This window comes from Podarcis vaucheri (assembly GCF_965113315.1).
Source record: "Podarcis vaucheri genome assembly, chromosome: W".
In the NCBI taxonomy this organism is placed as follows: domain Eukaryota; kingdom Metazoa; phylum Chordata; class Lepidosauria; order Squamata; family Lacertidae; genus Podarcis; species Podarcis vaucheri.
This window is the reverse complement of record NC_138757.1, coordinates 12,958,815-12,977,864: the sequence shown is the minus strand read 5'-3', so window position 1 is coordinate 12,977,864 and position 19,050 is coordinate 12,958,815. Positions and strand designations below refer to the sequence as shown.

The window sequence follows — 19,050 nt, the reverse complement described above, 5'->3', positions numbered from 1 at the left end:
CACGATCTTCGGAGGCTCCTTGTAAGACAACTGCCTTTCCACCTCTCGTCTCTGAGCTGATGGCAGTTCCCTGTCAGTGTCTTTTGCGGTTGTTGTTTGTATTGAAAAAATGATTAAATAAATTTTAAAAAAGAAAAGAGGTTGGCAGTAGTTTTGTTAGTAGTTTTGCAATGTTTTAGATGGCCCAGTCCTGTTTTCAAATACAGTGGTACCTCTGGATGTGAACGGGATCTGTTCTGCAGGTTGCGATTTGCCGCGTCAAAGACACAGCCACAAGAGAAGCAAACTTCCCATCTTGACTGCACTGGGCACTGGGTTGGCTACCCTGTGAGGTGGTGCCTAGAGAAATGTGGCTTCTTGAAAATACAGCTGAGGCCTGCTGTGAGAGAAGAGGTGAGGCGTTCCCAAAGTAAAGGAGGGATTGAACTCTTATTAATAAGAATACACACAGAGGCTTGAACCAGCAAGACTCTGGGAAGGGTGCGTATAATAATCTCTCTCTGTGTGCCTCCACCCCTTGGCCCAGGTCGTTTTATTCACAAAAGAACTTTTAGAGTGTTCAAAAGAACCAATCAGATTTCTTCTGAGCATTTCAACAAACCCATGTGGGAACAAAGTTAAATCAAAAGAAATTCTTTTAACTACAAAGACTACTACTCTGAGCATGCATACATAATCTGAGAGTAAATAAAAGAGGACTAGAGAAACTCCGGAGATCACAAACAGGAGTAAACAAGAGAGGATGGGAGGATGGCAAGGAGATAGGCATCTTTATCACCTTCCTGTGAAACTATTTCCTGGCCCTAAGATCAACATCCTGAGATTAACATATTAGAAAGGCTACTTCAAAGAAGCTTGCCCACTATCTTTATGGCCCAGGACGCCTGCCTGTCGAAGCAACTGGCAGTGTACGTGACTGGTGTTGTAAATAAAAATATGCCCTTTTCCCTTATGGGGTATCCAAGAGCCCATATAGAGTCCTTACATAGGTTCCCTATTGGTAGGAGAAAATAACAGAGGCCAACCAGAGAATATTGAGAAGCAAAGCAGCTAGTAAGCTTGATCTTTATTGATCTGTTGCAACAGGGTACTCCCCTCACACGCAGGAGAGGAAGAGGACCCAGAACAATGGCCTGCAAGGCCTTATAAAGACTTTTGAAATTCCCATTCTCTAGATCAAGACCACCCCCAGAAACATTATGCATACATCACAGAAGGGGTGTAACCTAAGACCACCCCTCAGATACATCCCACCTACATCACAGAAATTTAAATGTTGTTTTTCTCTTGTCCTTGTTTATCTCCTGTCTGGCAGGTTGCTTGATTGGATTGCCTGGGGAGCCTGGCCATTGTTTTGTAGTGGTAAAATACTTATTTCCTGGGCCAGGTCACAGGCTCACACCTTATTCAAACAGACATATCCTTGAGACAATGGGGAGGCTTTTCCAGGTTAACCTTGCAGAGAAAGGATTTGGTCAGTTTAGGAATCAAAATGGTTCCAGGATGGTCTTCCTGTGTTGATCTATGTATGTGCAGTTATGAACATTACCATATATCTAAGACCATAAAATTCCTATCACATTATTCCCCCCTTTGGGGCTAGAATTTTTCTTAAAAAATTTTGCCCCACAAATAATAACATCGTATGTTGTCAATGGATGTCTTTGTATAAATATATCATATAAAAATAACACATGTTGCGTTTTGCTACTAAATTACTTGTGGCATTCTAACACTTTGGGAGAGACCATTTACTCAATAGTATTCTATGCTTTACACCTAGCAGGAAGGTCCACTAATGACTGAAAAATGCAGTTGGTGTTTTGTCCTTCGCCATTTTTGTGTGTTTCTCAGGTGTCAAGCTAGCTCTTCTGTGGTCTCACACTGACATAGTGCTACAGCAACACATCCTGTCTGTTGAATCCCCTCAGGGCTTTCATTTAACCATGTCGCCTGGCATTCACCATAGCTGGCACAGGTTTTTGGACATCTCGTGAGGGAGATGCCTTGGCCTTGGCCTTTCTATGGGATTTTATTATAGGCTGTGGTCTTGCACTCATGGGAAGTTGCTCACTTGCACTTAAAGGACCAAAAAGCTAATTGCAGCCTGGATACACTTGCCCAATTCAAACTGAGTCCAATTTGAATTTATCTTGCCTCATGGTTCTCAACTCTTCAAACCAATCTGTTAAAAGAAAACCATTCTTAACAAGGGCAGTTGTCCAAATAAGTCAATTTAAGTCTATAAGGGATCATTCCTGCTAAACCAAAGCATATCCACCTTCATGTTTCTTAGAAGCTTCTCCTTGGTAAAGCGAGTTTTAGCACATTTTTTTAAAATGGGTAGGGAAGGTTGGCATAGTGCCAGGTGGGACAACGAAATGTGGTTATCTAAACATTGGACTACACAATAATGTGAGCTATTAGAAAGTATAAAATGCATGAGAATTCTCCATTGGTGTGTAAGGAATAAGACATTAAACATAAAAACAGTTACACACAAAAAATTGCCCCCCCCCCTTTGTGGAAATCACACATTTCAACATTCCTACATAATAACACATAATACAAAACAAACTAATTAAATATCAGTTACATATCTTGACACAATTGTGATCTTTTACGCATGTATATTTTGAATCCTGGAGCACAGTCTTAAGGTTCAAAAGTGAGAAAATGTCCTTGCAATTCAACTCCTCCCCCCTTTGTCAGCCCCACTCCCCCGTCAGTCTATATCCTTTGAAAGAGATAGCTGTGGCCACTTTGAAAACTTTGGTGTCTGTTGTTGCTGGTCTTGTGATGGCGAAGAACTGTGTTGAGGGGTTGTTGCTGCTTTTCATCATTGCACATCTGTATAGGTGATATCCTGTAAGGGGCAGGGTTTTGGGGTGACTTAAAAACACAGTTAGACAAGGAAGGGGCAAAAGGCAAAAAGGATGTCCTCCAGTTTCCATGGGAAGCTGCAAATAATAACAATCTTAGTGGATTAAACATTTTATTCATTATCATTATTGGACTATTTTGATTGTTGTTAGCCGCCCTGAGCCCAGCTTCGGCTGGGGAGGGCAGGATATAAATAAAATTTATTATTTTTTATTATTTATTATCACATTTCCATATAATTACTGTTATTATCTGCTAAGTTTGTTTGCTTTCTTTCACTTAATAAAAAATTACTCCACATGTAGAGAAAGAGAACTGTAAAAAATACAAAGGTTAAAAAATACAAAAGAAATCAAAAAATTAGATTACCAGTCAGATGAAAACAAACTTGACACAAAGACATCAGATTTAGAAAAGAATTATTATTAAATATATTATCAAAACCACGCAGATTACTACTATACTGAAAAAAATGGGAAAACAATGGGGGGAAAAAACTTTAAATTCACCATGTGCTATCTGATAAAAGAACTTCATGAAACTGACTTTCAACATGTGATGAACATGTCCCCAAAGTAGAACACACACACACACAAAATGAGCTATGAGGAACCAAAAATAAATAAATGCTAAGACACACAATTAATAAGTAACCTGAAGTAATCTGTTTTGGCATTCTAACATCCCAAATGAAAATAAAAGCGTGTTTCTTGATGTGACAACATCGGCTGTAATGTTAATAGCGGAATACTGGGAAATGAGTTAATACCAAGAAAAAATGAATGGCAATTTTAAAGTTGTGCAAGTACCTTGCACTAGCCAAAATGACAGGATTAATAAGAAATGCTCAGGCAAAAAGGTAAACAAATACCATTCCACAAACAATGTTTGATTGTGCTTTGATTAATTTCATAGACATCATGGAAAAACTGATTAAATAAATGAAAACAGATTATTTGTAACTTAAAGTGTCAAAGCCACAAAGAGATGGAAGTCACTAATACAGCAGGGATTCAGACTTGTTTCACAGAACAGAAAGAAAGTTGCTGTTTGGCTTTAAGGGAAGAAGGAAGAAAAGAAATACAAATGCAATTACTTTTTATAGAGTATTTAAATCACTGTTTGCATCCCCTCATTATCATTTGTGTTGTGGGAGAAAAGAAAGGACACTCTGTTAAAAGGGAAAATTATTTCATGTGAGAGGTCTGTCAGGAAATGCTGTTCCTAAAATGTATAGGCATACACACACACACAAAAAACCTTATAAAAATTAAATTCCATTGGGGAGGCGAACCCTTTTGTCTTACGTAGCCCCTGGAGCAAAAGGGTTAAGGGTGATTTCCCTCAATGGTTCCAAGTTTTACATAAGGAAATTTGGATAGGTTTCACGCTCTCCAAACCTTCTCTCTCCCCCCTCCTTTCTCTCGCTCTCTCTTTTTTGTAAGCTGATCTAGCCTCTGTGCATGTGCAGAGTTCATGTCTCAGCAAACCTTTTATACCATTGAAAATGTTGCATCTTTTGGCTCAATTAGAATAAGGAAGGGAAAGGTAAGGAGTAGATTTTAAAAATAAGGTTAGATTTTAAAACAAAAAAGAGAAACTCAGCAATTTAAGTATTCACCAAAGCTAGCAATTTCAGCCCAAGCAAAAGGAGTGCTTCCTTTATGTACAGGAAAGGGCTGTCATTATTGGTCATTTTATCTGGTCATTCGCGGAACAATCAACCGCTCTCTTATTTATGAGTAAAAATGGCCAGAGTCAGAATTCATAGGATTTTTTTAACATTCTCAGTCATTTCAGCCTTACCATTTGCAGACAATTTTTCCCCCTGCCCTTTATTTACAGGGCAAGGCTCATTCTACTTGACTATATGAATTTTTATGAATGGCCAAAGTCAGAATTCATAGGATTTTTTTAACATTCTCAGTCATTTCAGCCTTACCATTTGCAGACAATTTTTTTCCTGCCCTTTATTTACAGGATTGGTCAAGGCTAATTCTACTTGATTATTCATTTGTATGTGCTTAAACTTTGAGTAGACTTTTAAGTCTGATTTTTGTAAATAATAGACAAAATGATAAACACTGTAATCACTTAAATGCCTGATATCACCAGTTCTGCTTCAAACATCACGGCTTCACCTCGCACCTTTTAAAAAAACAAAGAGCAAATCTGGGCTGAATTTCAACACATCAGCTACAAATTGGGAAAGTTGAAAGGGACCTGGGGTCATCTAGTCCAACCCTAAAATACAGGGTTCATAGCAAGATTTGTACTACCAGAAACACACACATAGTTATGTACACAGACACAACTGGAGAAGAGATCACAAGCCATGCGCCTATCATGTACTAAGGAAGAGGAAAATAAAAGTACCCAACTTTACACAGAACCCTTTTAGCAGATCTTGAGATAGAGAAATGATCTTTAAAGGAAGATTGAATTGAACAGTTTTTTCCTAAGAGAGGGAGAGGATCTTTTATAAAGCAAAGTTAATTCAATTGATATAACCACTCACAAATAATTAAAACAGCCATAGATTTGATTTAAAAGGAATACAAAAGTGAACAATTTTTCCTGAACTTGCAGAGGAATAGTAAGCCTAATCTATGCCCCCCCCTTTTGCAGTTTCCTTTAAAGGAAGCTTACTCGGGAGTAAATTTACCTGGCACAGAATAAGGAGAAGGGGGAAAAAACCCTGAAAGAGACAGAATGAAACGGGGGGGGGGGGCATTTTCTAAGAAAAGAGGCCAGGAAGTCTTATAGAGACTGATATCAGGAGCCTTACAATAACTCTTCTGTCCAACCAAATCAAAGTTAAAACTGGACTCAGATATTTTTCTTAGAAGGAACACCATACTTTCATAGGCATATGCTTAATGAAATACATACACTGCATTTTAGCTTGAGAGAGCAGTTGGCTCAACTAGGCTTTTGCAGCAGAAACATTAGGTTAACTTCACATTCCAAGATAGACTGGAACACAGGTGTAGTCACAAACTCAAAAGTTACAACACAACATCATTTACCATTAGACTTCAAATCACCCTCCCCACTGAAACTAGAGGAAGGAGGTGGGGTAATCCTCCTTTCAGAACACAAGTAGCACGTATACAGGATTTTACCACTTGGGAGAAAAACTCTTTTAGAGCCTCTTTCAAATAACAAACATTTGCACACTTCATTCTCAATTTTTTTTGTCTTGTTTGAGATTGATAAGGTTCAACATGGCTTCCTTAGATTTAGAACTTGGAGCAAGCTTGCATTTTTATTTTAGATGGCACATGTAAGATAAGCAGCTGCTGGATGTTACCTAAGTACAATTTAAACACTAGAAAAACGTTTCTTAAACACAAATTGAAGGGGACTGTCAGAGTCCAGGCGGGAAGTAAGCACCAACTGGGCTTCTTTCCCATCAGGAATCTGTGGGTTCATTTCTTTTGATTGAGGTGCACCCATTTTAAGAATTTTTAATAGCGCTAGCTTTTACTTTTATACTGCAGTCAGGGTTTTATCCCCACTTTTCAGGAAACACAATAAATAACCCACAGTACACTCAATTTGGACAACTCCGAGAATTAGTACTGTGACACACCGCCGTTCGTCTGGCCTGACTTACTAGGCTGGTACAGCTGTTGGCCTTTCCTGGCTACTAAGCTAACAGTGCGGTCAGCGATCTCAACCCCCCCCCTTTGGTCATTACTCAGCCAGGGAGCCCACAGCAACCTTCTGCCTCTTACAATCTAACCTGAGTGCCAGTGCCAGATTGGGACTCAGAAATGACAAAGAAGGAAAGGAATCAGGTGCCCTTGCTTTCTCTGCTCACAGGTCATCTCTAACAAAGATCGCCATGGCAGAGGTGCGGCTGCACCTGGGAGTTATTGTTTTCAGTACAGAAGAAAAGGCACGACCTTTTTCTGGGCAAAACTCCGAAGGAATAGGTCAGCATATAGAGAAGGGAAATGAAAGAAGTCACACACAACTTTTGCCTGGGCATACTCCGAAGGGCTAGGGCTGGTGTTGAGATCGAGGGGACAGAAAGAAGGAGAAGGCAATTTTTTGATGAGGAAAAAGTAGAGCTTTTAGATTTGAAGGGAAAAGGAAGAATTAAAGAATTTTGGTTGCTGTGGTTTAGAGAACCCAACCCACTACCCGTGTTTCCTACTTAATACTCACTTCCGCATGCGCTGTTCCTGGTGATCCCACGATCTCTTGACTGGTTGTTTAAGGCCGGCCTGATCAAGCTTTGCTTCCTCTGGTTAGCCCCGCTGAAACTCCAGTTATTTCCAGACCCTGGGACCGATGGAAGACTGGTTATTCCTCCTGGCAAACTGCCTGGTGCGCGCTGGATAACCAGTCCTTCCTCGTTTCCAGAATCCGGGTAACCAAAAGTCCCTTCGTGCGTGGTCGCCATCTGTTGTAAATAAAAATATGCCCTTTTCCCTTATGGGGTATCCAAGAGCCCATATAGAGTCCTTACATAGGTTCCCTATTGGTAGGAGAAAATAACAGAGGCCAACCAGAGAATATTGAGAAGCAAAGCAGCTAGTAAGCTTGATCTTTATTGATCTGTTGCAACAGGGTACTCCCCTCACACGCAGGAGAGGAAGAGGACCCAGAACAATGGCCTGCAAGGCCTTATAAAGACTTTTGAAATTCCCATTCTCTAGATCAAGACCACCCCCAGAAACATTATGCATACATCACAGAAGGGGTGTAACCTAAGACCACCCCTCAGATACATCCCACCTACATCACAGAAATTTAAATGTTGTTTTTCTCTTGTCCTTGTTTATCTCCTGTCTGGCAGGTTGCTTGATTGGATTGCCTGGGGAGCCTGGCCATTGTTTTGTAGTGGTAAAATACTTATTTCCTGGGCCAGGTCACAGGCTCACACCTTATTCAAACAGACATATCCTTGAGACAATGGGGAGGCTTTTCCAGGTTAACCTTGCAGAGAAAGGATTTGGTCAGTTTAGGAATCAAAATGGTTCCAGGATGGTCTTCCTGTGTTGATCTATGTATGTGCAGTTATGAACATTACCATATATCTAAGACCATAAAATTCCTATCACACTGGTCAAGAAAGAGAAATGAAACAGGGATGCAGAGGTGTGGATTGATCAAGAATCATATCAAAATAGTCAACGCAATGCTTTCATTGCCCAGTCAACGCAATGCTTTCATTGCTGATGCAGATGGTTTACTCTATATTTGTTATAATTCCTCACAGTGGCGTAGCGTGGGGGGTGCAGGGGGGGCGGCTGCACCGGGCGCAACATCTGGGGGTTAGGGTTAGGGTGCACAAATCCACGGGTTAGGGGGCACAAATTACTTGCCTTGCCCCGGGTGCTGACAACCCACGCTACGCCACTGATTCCTCATATCAATCCCACCTGATCACTACAAAGAGGGCCGGGGGGGGGGGCAGGAAAATGTTGTCTTGATGCAAGCACCAGAATGTTCAACTGTCAAAATGCAACAAAGCTGGGGAGAATTGCAGGCTCCCTTTTCAGGCATGCTCCGCCGGGCCTGCTCCATGCCCGTTGATGTGAGGGTGAGAAGTAATGGACCCCTGAGGGGCCGGAATGTTCTCTATCATGGCAGCTGCCAGAGGCATGGCTAGACCTTCTGGGGAGGACATGGTCAGCTCCTGTCTCCAATATGCTTCACACAGCGGGAGGTCGTTGGTGTCACACAGACTGTAGCTTTCCCCGAATGAGATGCCCGTTAAGGAGAAAAGGACAGTGAAAAGCCACAAGAGGGAAAGATAGAGAGAGAGAGATACAGGAGGGAGAGAAAAGGAGAAAAGCAAGACAGAGGCAACAGTGTTAAGAAAACAGCAAAAAAGTGATAAAAAGCAACAACTAAGGTTAAGAACGCAAGAGCCCTCCAAGATCAGGCCAAAGGCTCGTTTAGTCCAGCATCCAGTTCTCACAGTGGCCAACCAGATGCTAGTTATGGGAAGCCCCAAAGCAGGAAGCAAGTGAACAGCACTCACCTTACTGGTAACAACAGCTAGTAATCAGGTTATACCGCATCCCCTCCAAGGTTTTGGGGAAAGGGAGTCTTTCCCAGCCCACACTGGAAATACCAGGGATTGAACCCAGAACCATCCTCATACAAAGGATGTGCTCTGCCACTGAGCTATTGTTCTTCACCTAAAAGTAAAGCAACACTTCAGTCCTCATGATACTGAAAGGCAACATAGGAAGCTACCTCATCCCAAGTCACAACACTGGTTCATTGATCCCAGTATTGTGTACTCTTCCAGCATTTTAGATAGGGAGTCTCTGATAGCCCTGCCTAGAGATGTCGGGGACTGAACCTGGGGCCTTCTGCATGCAAAGAAGATGCTCCGCCACTGAGCCATACTCCCCCCCCCTTTTTTTAAAAAAAAAGATGCTGCAAGTGTGTAACCATTTATCTTGGTCCTTCTTGCTTGTGGAAATCCTGCTCTGAAGCAAACAAGAGGTGCAAAAGAAAATAAAACAGTGGAAGACTGCTTTTTGGAAGGAGAGGAACAAGCTTTGCATAAGATAAGCGGTGGGGAAGGTTTTCAAAAACAAGCTGTGGGTTTGCTTAAAAAAATAATGTAGTTATCAACTGAAATGACAATTATATTTCCCCATACACACTGCTGTTTTATTTACAATAAAGCTTGCAGCAAATATTTTTAATGGGATATATGTGTGTATAATTAATAATAATAATAATAATAATAATAATAATAATAATAATAATAATAATAAAATACTATAATATAATATAATGGCATAGCAAAAGACTCCTTAAAATATTGCTTTGTTTTGATGCATCTTAACGTTCCGAAACTGGAAACTCATGGTCCAGTCATTACAGATAGAAGAAAAAATGCTTATTATGTCCAATCCTATGTATCTTTACTCAGAAGCAAGCTGTCAGGTGTGCGTGCAGGAGCCAGGCCCTGTGACCAATAGGTCTCTGCAGGACTGGGGCCTTCCTAACTTTGTTCTGAAGAGGCAAGGCATGGCCAGACAGGTGAGGCCAATTGGTAACTCACAGCACCTGGTGGCAAGAGCCGGGAAGGGATATAAGGTCAGCATTTCCCTTCGGCTCTTTGCCACAGCAACACGTTCCCTGCCTTACTGCGTTTGACTCCTTGCTTCTTGATCCTTGGACCCCTGACTTCGTGACTCCTTGCTTCCTGACCCTCGGACCCTTGGCTTCTTGACTCCCGGCTCTCTGACCCTTGAACTCTTGGCTTGCTGACCCCTGGCTTCTGGACTCCCATTCCTGCTCCCACCCCGCTATCTTGCCCCCGGTCCCGACGTCCCCAGCCGGGTCTTTGATCGCCCGTGAACCGGACCGTGACGCAAGCCCCACTCTGTTCAATTGTGATCCCTTTAGTAAAGATTGATTACAAGAAAGACAAGACCTGGATGATGAGAATTTGGTTTGAATTGGAGAATGAAGATTGGAGGGATCTCCCTATGGGGAGATCGGAAGACCTATGGATTACAAATTTGATTAAGGCAAAAGCTGGAGCATTTGGGACATTTGGACTTAAAAGGAATAAGAAACATGATTTGGGCTCCACTTTTGAATATGGAGGTCTGGTTGGAAGAAACATAGACCCTATTGGGACAGAGCTTCTCTGAGACTCGATGTCTAATATAAAGGACTACCAACAAAACCAGCAGAGAGGGGCTGAGAGAGATTTGATGGCCTCGGACGTGAGAGCTCCAGGCTGATAACTGATAGACTGATGGATATTTTTTGGGGATCGAAACCGGGAAAGGGGGGGGTGAGAGTTTTGGAATCCAAAGGGTGTATAATTATGTTTTTTGTTATTTTGTTTTGTAATCAATATAAAAATTGGAAATTTGTGGAAGGGAATTTGGGTCGACCTTAGAAAAGGGCGTAAATGATGAGTACTGTTGTTTAACTGAGGTCTATAAGTTAAATTTGGTTAATTAAGATGAATTAAGTAAAATATTAATAAGGTAAAAGTTGGGGATAAGAACTTGCTGAGTTAACTATTGGAATTGGGATGCAAGAAGGGGAGGTGTGGGGAAGTCAGGGAAAGTGGTTAAGAAATTAAGGATTTAAAATTATATTTGTTATTTGTGTTGTGTTTGTGGTTTGTGTTTTTGTGTTTGTCTTAAAAATATGTGAAAATTTTAATAAAAATTTTATTTAAAAAAAAATCAATTGTGATCCCTTTCAGCTAAGGGTGCGTATGATTGCATCCTAAACCCCAAAGTTCCATATCTTCTCAACTGCAGCCCTTCAGATGTTGTTGTTTGACTACCACATGCTTGTACCATGCATCTGATACCACTTTAAACAATTATGGCTTCTCCTGAAGAATTCTGGGAGCTGTAGTTAAGGGTGCTAAGTACTATTAGGAGGCCCTTGTTCCCTTCACAGACCTACAATTCCCAGAGTGGCTTAACAATCAATCCCTCTTCACAGGGAGCTCTGGGAATTAATTGTAACCCTGTAATCTCTGCACCATTCGAAAACTACAGCTCCCCTAATTATTTGGTGGAATCCATAACTGTTTAGCATGGCATCATAGTGCTTTAAATGTATTGTATGAATGTGGCCTAAAGCTGCCATCTTCATTTATTATTTATTTCATAAAATTTATACACCACTTGATTGTAAAAAAAGCTTCAAAGCAGTTTAATCCCACTTAGCTAGGAACAAACCCCACTGAATTCAAGAGGACTTCTGAGTAGACATGGTTAGGATTGCAGTTTACACTGACTAGTGATTAGGGTACTCTGGGCAGTTCAAGATCCAATACAGTGGTGCCCCACAAGATGAATGCCTCGCAAGACGAAAAACTCGCTAGACGAAAGGGTTTTGCGTTTTTTGAGCTGCTTCGCAAGATGAATTTCCCTATGGGCTTGCTTCGCAAGACGAAAAATGAAAACGTCTTGCAAGTTTGTTTCCTTTTTCTCAACACCGTTAATACAGTTGCGACTTGACTTCGAGGAGCAACTCAGAGTGGTAGCCTTTTTTGAGGTTTTTGAAGACTTTGGTGATTTTTGAAGCTTTTCCAAAACTTATTTTGCAGCCATTTGGTAAGTTAAACTTTTAAAACTTTTTGGGGGTTTTTGGATTTTGGGTTGGGGTGTTTGGAATTCAAGGACTTGGTGTTGGGGAGGGGTTTGCAAGAATCTGGAAGCTTGTGTGTTTTTTGCTGCATTTTTATGATTTTCTGTGACCATTGGGCCACTCTGCTGTTTTTTAAAAAAAGTTCTGGATTTGAATTTCTGTGTGGTGGGTGGCTGGGGGAACAGTTGAGGAGGGGGTTCTTCAGCAAGAAACAAAGAGTGGAAGAGGAACCTTCTTCGAGTTGTCCCCCAGAGTCTTAGAAAATGTACTGTACCTGTACACTCTGTTGATTTTTAAATGTTTTTCTGTCATGTTTAGAAACTTAATTTATTGTTCCTTCAATTTTTGAAATGCTCTTTACAGTATGTGTGACTTTAAAGAGCACTTAATAAACTCTTGTTGTACCAAATTTGGCTTTGTTTGGACTTTTTTTGACCATAGGAACGCATTAATTGAATTTCAATGCATTCCTATGGGATTTCGTGCTTCGCAAGACGAAAAATTCGCTAGACGAAAAAACTCGCGGAACGAATTAATTTCGTCTTGCGAGGCACCACTGTACCTGTTCCTGTTTGCAAGTCATTTAGGTGACAAGATCACAATGCTGATGAGGGGGCAGGAGAAAAGCTCACCTCCACATCTCTGTGGAGAAAGTCCTAGTTACATGGTGTGCTTGCCCTCCAAAATGGCCACATCTCACGTCAAACATGAAGTACTCAGTAAAACGGCTTTGGGGCCCAGATTCTTTGGGTGCTGGGAATTTAGGGATGCTTTTTAAAACAAGGACAGTTATTTTCACACACACCCCGCCCCCACCCCATGTCAGAAGCAGGCAATTGTTGTGGTTACTATAGGGCAACTGTCCATGGCTTCACTTGTACCTGGAAGAGTAATATTCTTTCTCCAGCTCATAGAGGTTTATCGAGATCTCATCATGCAGGGTAATCTTCTTGTCGCATTCCTCCTGAAGGCTGCGCAAAGACTCTCCTCCCTGGAAGAGAGGGGAGTGGTTGTGGGCGGGAGACCGAGCCCCGCCCCTGGTAGGGGGCATTAGCCCCCTCCCCTCCTACCTGGCTGGCGCCCACGCCCACCGGAGGTGGCCAACCAGGTGCCTCCGGGGGGCGTGTGTAGCAGCTTAATACTGTGGTGCCAGCTCCGCCTCCTCCTCATTCGTCGTCATCCCTCAGCGAGTCATCAGCTAGGAGTCATCTCAGTTATCACAGGGAAGAGCCATGAGGTTTGGAGTCGGGGGAGGGGTCTGTGAGTGTGGAGGCTGCCTGGTTCCTGGCTTGCCTTTTAACTTTAAAAACCCAGGCAGCCAGGTTTGCCTTGCTGTGTCCTATTTTCCGGGTAAAAACCTACATTTAACCTTCTATTTCCCCCCCACTCCCGGTGCTTGATTTGTTTGTGCGGCCTGAGTGTGAATTAACCTTTCTTAAGCTGCAGCTTGTTCCCCTGCCCAGCACGTGCCCCCAGCGAGGTCTGAGTGTGAGTGTGGCTCCGTCTTTCTTTTTTCCTCGTATCCTCGCTTTCCTTACCCTGCCTCTGCCTTGGTGGCAGTGCGTTTTTATTTAATTTCTGGCCAGGGTGCTTGTACGTTTTCCCCTCTATTGCCCTTACCTGTCCAATTGCATGGCTGGTCTGGGTGACTGAGTGGGTTTGCCTTACATTTTAATTTGTTGGCCAGGGTGCTGGCGCGTTTTCCCTCTCCATTGTCCTTGAGAGCCTGGATAGCTCAGTTGGTTAGAGCATGGCACTGACAATGCCTAGGTTGCAAGTTCGATCCCTGTTTGGGACAGCTGAATATTTCTGCATTGCTTGGGTTGGACTAGATGATCCTCAGGGTTCCCTTTCCTCTTCCTCTCTAATTTTAAGTTGTGTGTGTGTGTGTGTGTGTGTGTGTGTGCTTGCAGCGTGTGTTTGTGCTTGCTGTTTATTGTGCCTGCCGTTTATTTATTTATTACTCTTCTAGTGTGGGTTTAATTTACCCTGCCATCCCTTCCATTGGTAGCACTTGAAGCGGGAGCCCCCTGTAAAATTTTAAAGGCTGCCGGGGCTTGGAATAGACTGTGCGCTTAAACCTCACCCCTCTTGGTTTCTCTAAGCCACCCCCCCTTCGCTTGATGTTTGGGGGAAGAAATAGGGCAGGGCTTGGGGTAGACAACTCAGGGTTTCTGATCAGGGAACCATTCCTCAGCACTCCATGTCTATACGTTTAAAACCTTTGAGGGTGTGCCTTTGCCTGGTTCTTGTCATTGGCTTCACTTGCCAGTACAGGCTCCCTAAAGAAAACCACTTTTACACAACAACAACAACAACAAAAGTTTTCGGCTTATAGTACCTTACTGAAAAGTCCAGGTTAACCCACGGTTTATATTTCCATTTCTTTTTGGCTCACTGTAAAGGACAGCTATTTTCCTTTTCTTCAAAAACTTCCTTGCCCAGCATGTTCATTTTACTCCCCCCACCCCTCCTCCCTCCCAACTCCCCCCCATGCTTTCCTTCTCCTCCCCCCACCCGTCCTCCCTCCCTCCCCCCACCCTTTCAGGAGATACATGGGGGTCTTTGGAGTTCCCTTTGCTTCTTGCCAGAGTCATCACAGTTGCCAGACAGGTTTTTCAACTCTCTGCTCTTTCAGCAGCTCTAGTTGCATTGTCAGTTTAACTATCCAGCAGTTTGACCAATTGCAGTCTTTTGTCTGTTTAAGTACCCTTATTTCAATCAACTGGTATTGAGCCGACCTTGTGGGCAAAGATTTATTTTTCTTTGTTTGGCAAAGTTTCCTTTGTTTCAAAGAAGTTTCCCCAGCAGTGGGATATTAAGAGCAACCCCACCCCTCCTTTTCTGAGGGCCGCTGGTGTGGGCCCGGAATCTTATTGATTTCCTTTTCTCTTAATTTGGCTGCAGCTTCTGAGCATCTCCTTGTAAGCAGTTATTTTCAATTCTGTTTGATTACTTGGCAATGCTTTGTGCCTAGATTTGCCTATCATTTAAAAGGGGCAACTCTTATTATAGGCAATTATCTTCTAATTCTGGCTGACTGGAGTTGGGGTTGCTCTGTGTATGGTATTGTTCCTTGGAGCCAGGTGCTAATATGTAGTTGAGCGCTGCTGCAGTGCAGTTAAGTGACGTATAGCTTGTTCATTTTGTCAGCAGTTACGCAGAGCAACTGATAATAGTAATTCCTACTCATAGCTATAAATCCATTGGCTATTAATTGAGATACTATCGATTAATAATTAATCCCTCAACAGTGCTCTGAACTTTATTGATGCACAATAATTGTATACTAGCATTTAATTACAGTTAAGTTATTAATCGAGTGATGATATTAATACTAATTAAAAAATAACAACAATAATAAAATAAAGTAATAAAATAAAATAAATTTGAAATATAAATAATTAATAATTAATAATAACAATAAATAAATAATTATAATTATAAATAATAAATTAAATAAAATAATAATAATAATTAATATTAAAATATAAATAAATGAATAAAAATTAAATAAAATAATGATAATAATAATAATAATAAGTGACAAAATAAATAGTAGGCGCATTTTTCTAGTGCACAGAGCAGGCACGGGTGCAGTACCAGCACACACTGCAGTTGTCAACCGTCATAATAATAAACCCAAACCCATTTCGCAGTTCCTTAATGCCTTCAGATCTTTCATTGTTGACTATGAACAGCGCTTTCTCTTAGCTATTCTTTAGTTCAATTTGCCTTGCGTTTCTTACTTCCTTGTTTTGCAAACCAGTGGCCAGCCTTTAAACTACCCAGGTGCAGGCCCAAGCCCTCAGGCAGGAACGGCGGCTGTGCAAACTAGGTCTCAGGCTTGCTCGCTGACTTTGAGAACTGCACCAGGGCGCCTGCATGGAGACTGCCGGCCCGTATCAATAACCCGGTTGCTTCCAGTTCTTCTAGTTCTTTGCAGAATAAGCAGCCCAGGGTCCAGCTTCCAGAATCAGGCACCTCATCAGCCAGTGATGAGGAGTCAGAATGGCTTACGCCCTTTCTGGGGAGGCCGCCGCTATTAGCATCTGGCAGTTAGCCCGTATGTCGAGAAGAAGCCATCAGAGGTGTATCGCACTGGAAAGCTGGGCCTTAGAAAGGATTTAAAACGTAAGGTGTGCTGGTAATTCAATAAAGGGCAATGCCAAAGGCAGTCTTGTAAGTACCCGCATGAGTGTGAGAGATGTGTGGGGGCTCACCCAGCCACAGCGTGTTACAAAGGGAAGCGGCCCTTTTGGGGAGGTCAGGGCTTCCACCACTCTAGTTCCAGACGAGCCCCCACAGCAGGGAACCATCGATAAAGTCCTTCTGGGTCTGGCATTTTCTTCAATTCAGCTTTCTCCTCTCCTCAACCTCTTGTCTATCCATCCGGACGGAAGTGCAGCATCCTATCTTTGGAAGGGTTTCTCAGAGGGTTGCAGAATCCCAGTAGTGGCTCCTTAACCGTGAATGACTCTCCTAATCAGAAGTCAGTAAGGGGAAGGACGCTCGCCTCACCCAACGGGCAGCTACAAAATGTATCATTCCATAACACCTCATACAGGAATTATTTATTTATTTATTTATTTATTTATTTATTTATTTATTTATTTTTCCTGGGTAACCTGCCTTTTTCTCCCAGATCAACTACAAGAGCAAGACCACAGCTTTAACAAAATGACAGCCCAAACAGGAAGACACATGGGAGCAATGATACTGCTTTGAAGTGTTCCAGATCCATTTCCTGTTCTCCCAATTAGCAGGGCAGCTGTGGGCAAAATTGCAAAGAAGTACAATAATGATTTAGTCCTTAGTCCTATAATCTAGTAAGCCTTTAAGCCCAAAAGGAGAAATCGCATAATTTCAATGCTTTAACTATATTAGGGAACATGTATAGTTAGTAAACAAATTGCTAGTTTGGTGAGAAATAACACTTCACTGAAGTGGATAACGCTTTGGCCAAGAGCTCACCTTTGGCAATCTTCTAGAACATGTTGCATATGTAGCAGTTCTTTCTAGCTTGAGTGAAACTCAAACCTGACATTTACAGTACCAGATAGAAGTGTTCTGGAATGTCCTGGCTGTGTCTGTAGTACAACAGTTTTGGGAAATCTGTAGGAGAGCATCCCACCAATCTCTTGTCATACTAACAACCGTGTTATCAGCTAACAATCAAAAGTGCTAAAATTTTAGCTACATTGGCAACAGGATGTTGGCTAGAAGCAACTGGTTTTCTGAAGCTAAAACTTACAATTTTGTTCTAGGAGTTACTTGATCACAATATAGAACTATTTGTTTATTCATTATGAGTTTTACACATGATGAAAACATATACTCAAGCAGATATTCTATAATCACTGTACTATACTATGATACAGTGCATAATGGACATCCACATTCAACTAGTCTGTGTGCCAGCCCCCTTCAGATTCAGCACAGAGAGCACCAAGTGACTCAGAAACAAATCAGAAGTTTAAAAGTCATGATACAAAATGAGGCTTGGGGCCTATGTGCATATCTAACCTTAAAAATAAAATAAAATAACAAAAACAAACAAACAAACCGCACCACAGGGTAAGACTCCCAAAATCAGTTAAGACAGACCTTGAGATCTGGATCACGTTTCTGCAACGCTTCAATGTAGTCTCCTTATGGCAGGAAATCCTCAACCTGTCCTCAAATTGCCAGGTTCACTGATGCCACTGGGTCCTTGGGCTTCAGTTTATTCTTTAGGGGACACTGGTGTGCTCAACAATGGCCAGCAGAGGAGCAAGGCAAAGCTATCACGTGGGATCTCACTTTTCTGGAGTTTTTCCCCCCTTAGTTGTGGCTGTTCACATTTGGACTGAGGAGTTCCAGAATCGCCGGGTGTGCTTCAGATCTGAAAACCAGGCAGTGGTCAACATACTGGCTAAACAGTCATCGCGTTCCGAGAGGGTGTCGTGCCTACTACAATCATTCGTCCTCCAGTGCCTCGCTTCTGAGCATTAGCTCCCAGGGCTCAGCCACTGCCAGAACCCGTTCCAGAGCACCTGTGGATCCTTGGAGACGTGAAGTGATTAAGGGAGTATTAGCATCTGTCGCACCCTCTACCCTTAGATCATATAAGAAAGTCTGGTGTGATTTCATGGGGTTCAGGTCCAAGGTATCCTCCCTTTCCACGAATGTTACACCCTCCACAGAAAACGTTTTGCAACAGTATTAGCGTCTGTCGCACCCTCTATGCTTAGATCATATAAGAAGGTCTGGTGTGATTTCATGGGGTTCAGGTACCTGGTGCACAGCTGTTGCCCAAACCCTTTCCGGAGCACCTGTGGAACGTTGGAGACGCAAAGTGATTAAGGGAGTATTAGCGTCTGTCGCACCCTCCACCCTCAGGTCTTACAAGAAGGCCTGGTGCGATTTCTTGGGCTTCAGGTTTGGATCTTCGGGGCTTTCTGCTAGCGCCCCTCCCACCACCGATGACGTTTTTGCAATACCTTTCACACCTTGATGACCTAGGGCGCACACCTAAAACATTAAAAATACATGTAGCCGCCATTAGCTTCTTTGCTAAGGTCACGTTCTCCGATCCATGCAGTGACTTCCTGGTCCGTAGAGCTATCGAAGGCCGGGGCAGGTTACAACCCCCTAGGGTTCAGGGCCGTAAGCCAATTTCGTACGGGTTGCTCTCTCAAATACGCAAAAAACTCCGGTCAATTTGTTGGTCCCGGTTTGAGGCCCGCCTCTTTTCTGAGGCATATGCCATCGCCTTTTTGCCGCCCTAACAGTGGGTGGGTCGTAGTCAAAGGTAGTGCGAATGGTGTGATGCGGGGCCTCCTTATGGAAGATGTACAGCTGTCTGAGGCGAGCATGTTGGTACGGATACGACAATCCAAAACTGATCGGGCCAGTAGGGGTGTCCTTCTAAAACTCACAGCGTCCGGGGGCAGGGTTCTTGTCCGGTAAAGGACACCAGGCAGTATCTTTGCCTCAGACCACCTGGTCAGGGTCCACTTCTGCTACACGAAGACGGGTCCCCTTTACTGAGACACCAATTCACCAGGGCACTGTGCA

The 19,050-nt window shown here is 42.7% G+C and overlaps 2 long non-coding RNA genes across 2 annotated transcripts; both read left to right on the top strand.

The window, feature by feature from the left end:
* Positions 1-266: 266 nt before the first annotated feature.
* Positions 267-9,271, top strand: LOC309523333. The gene is made up of 2 exons (XR_014215303.1): positions 267-409; positions 8,315-9,271. It is a non-coding gene; the product is annotated as an uncharacterized lncRNA (long non-coding RNA).
* LOC309523291 lies at positions 2,534-2,736 on the top strand. Its single transcript, XR_014215296.1, has 2 exons — positions 2,534-2,591; positions 2,654-2,736. It is a non-coding gene; the product is annotated as an uncharacterized lncRNA (long non-coding RNA).
* Positions 9,272-19,050: the final 9,779 nt, after the last annotated feature.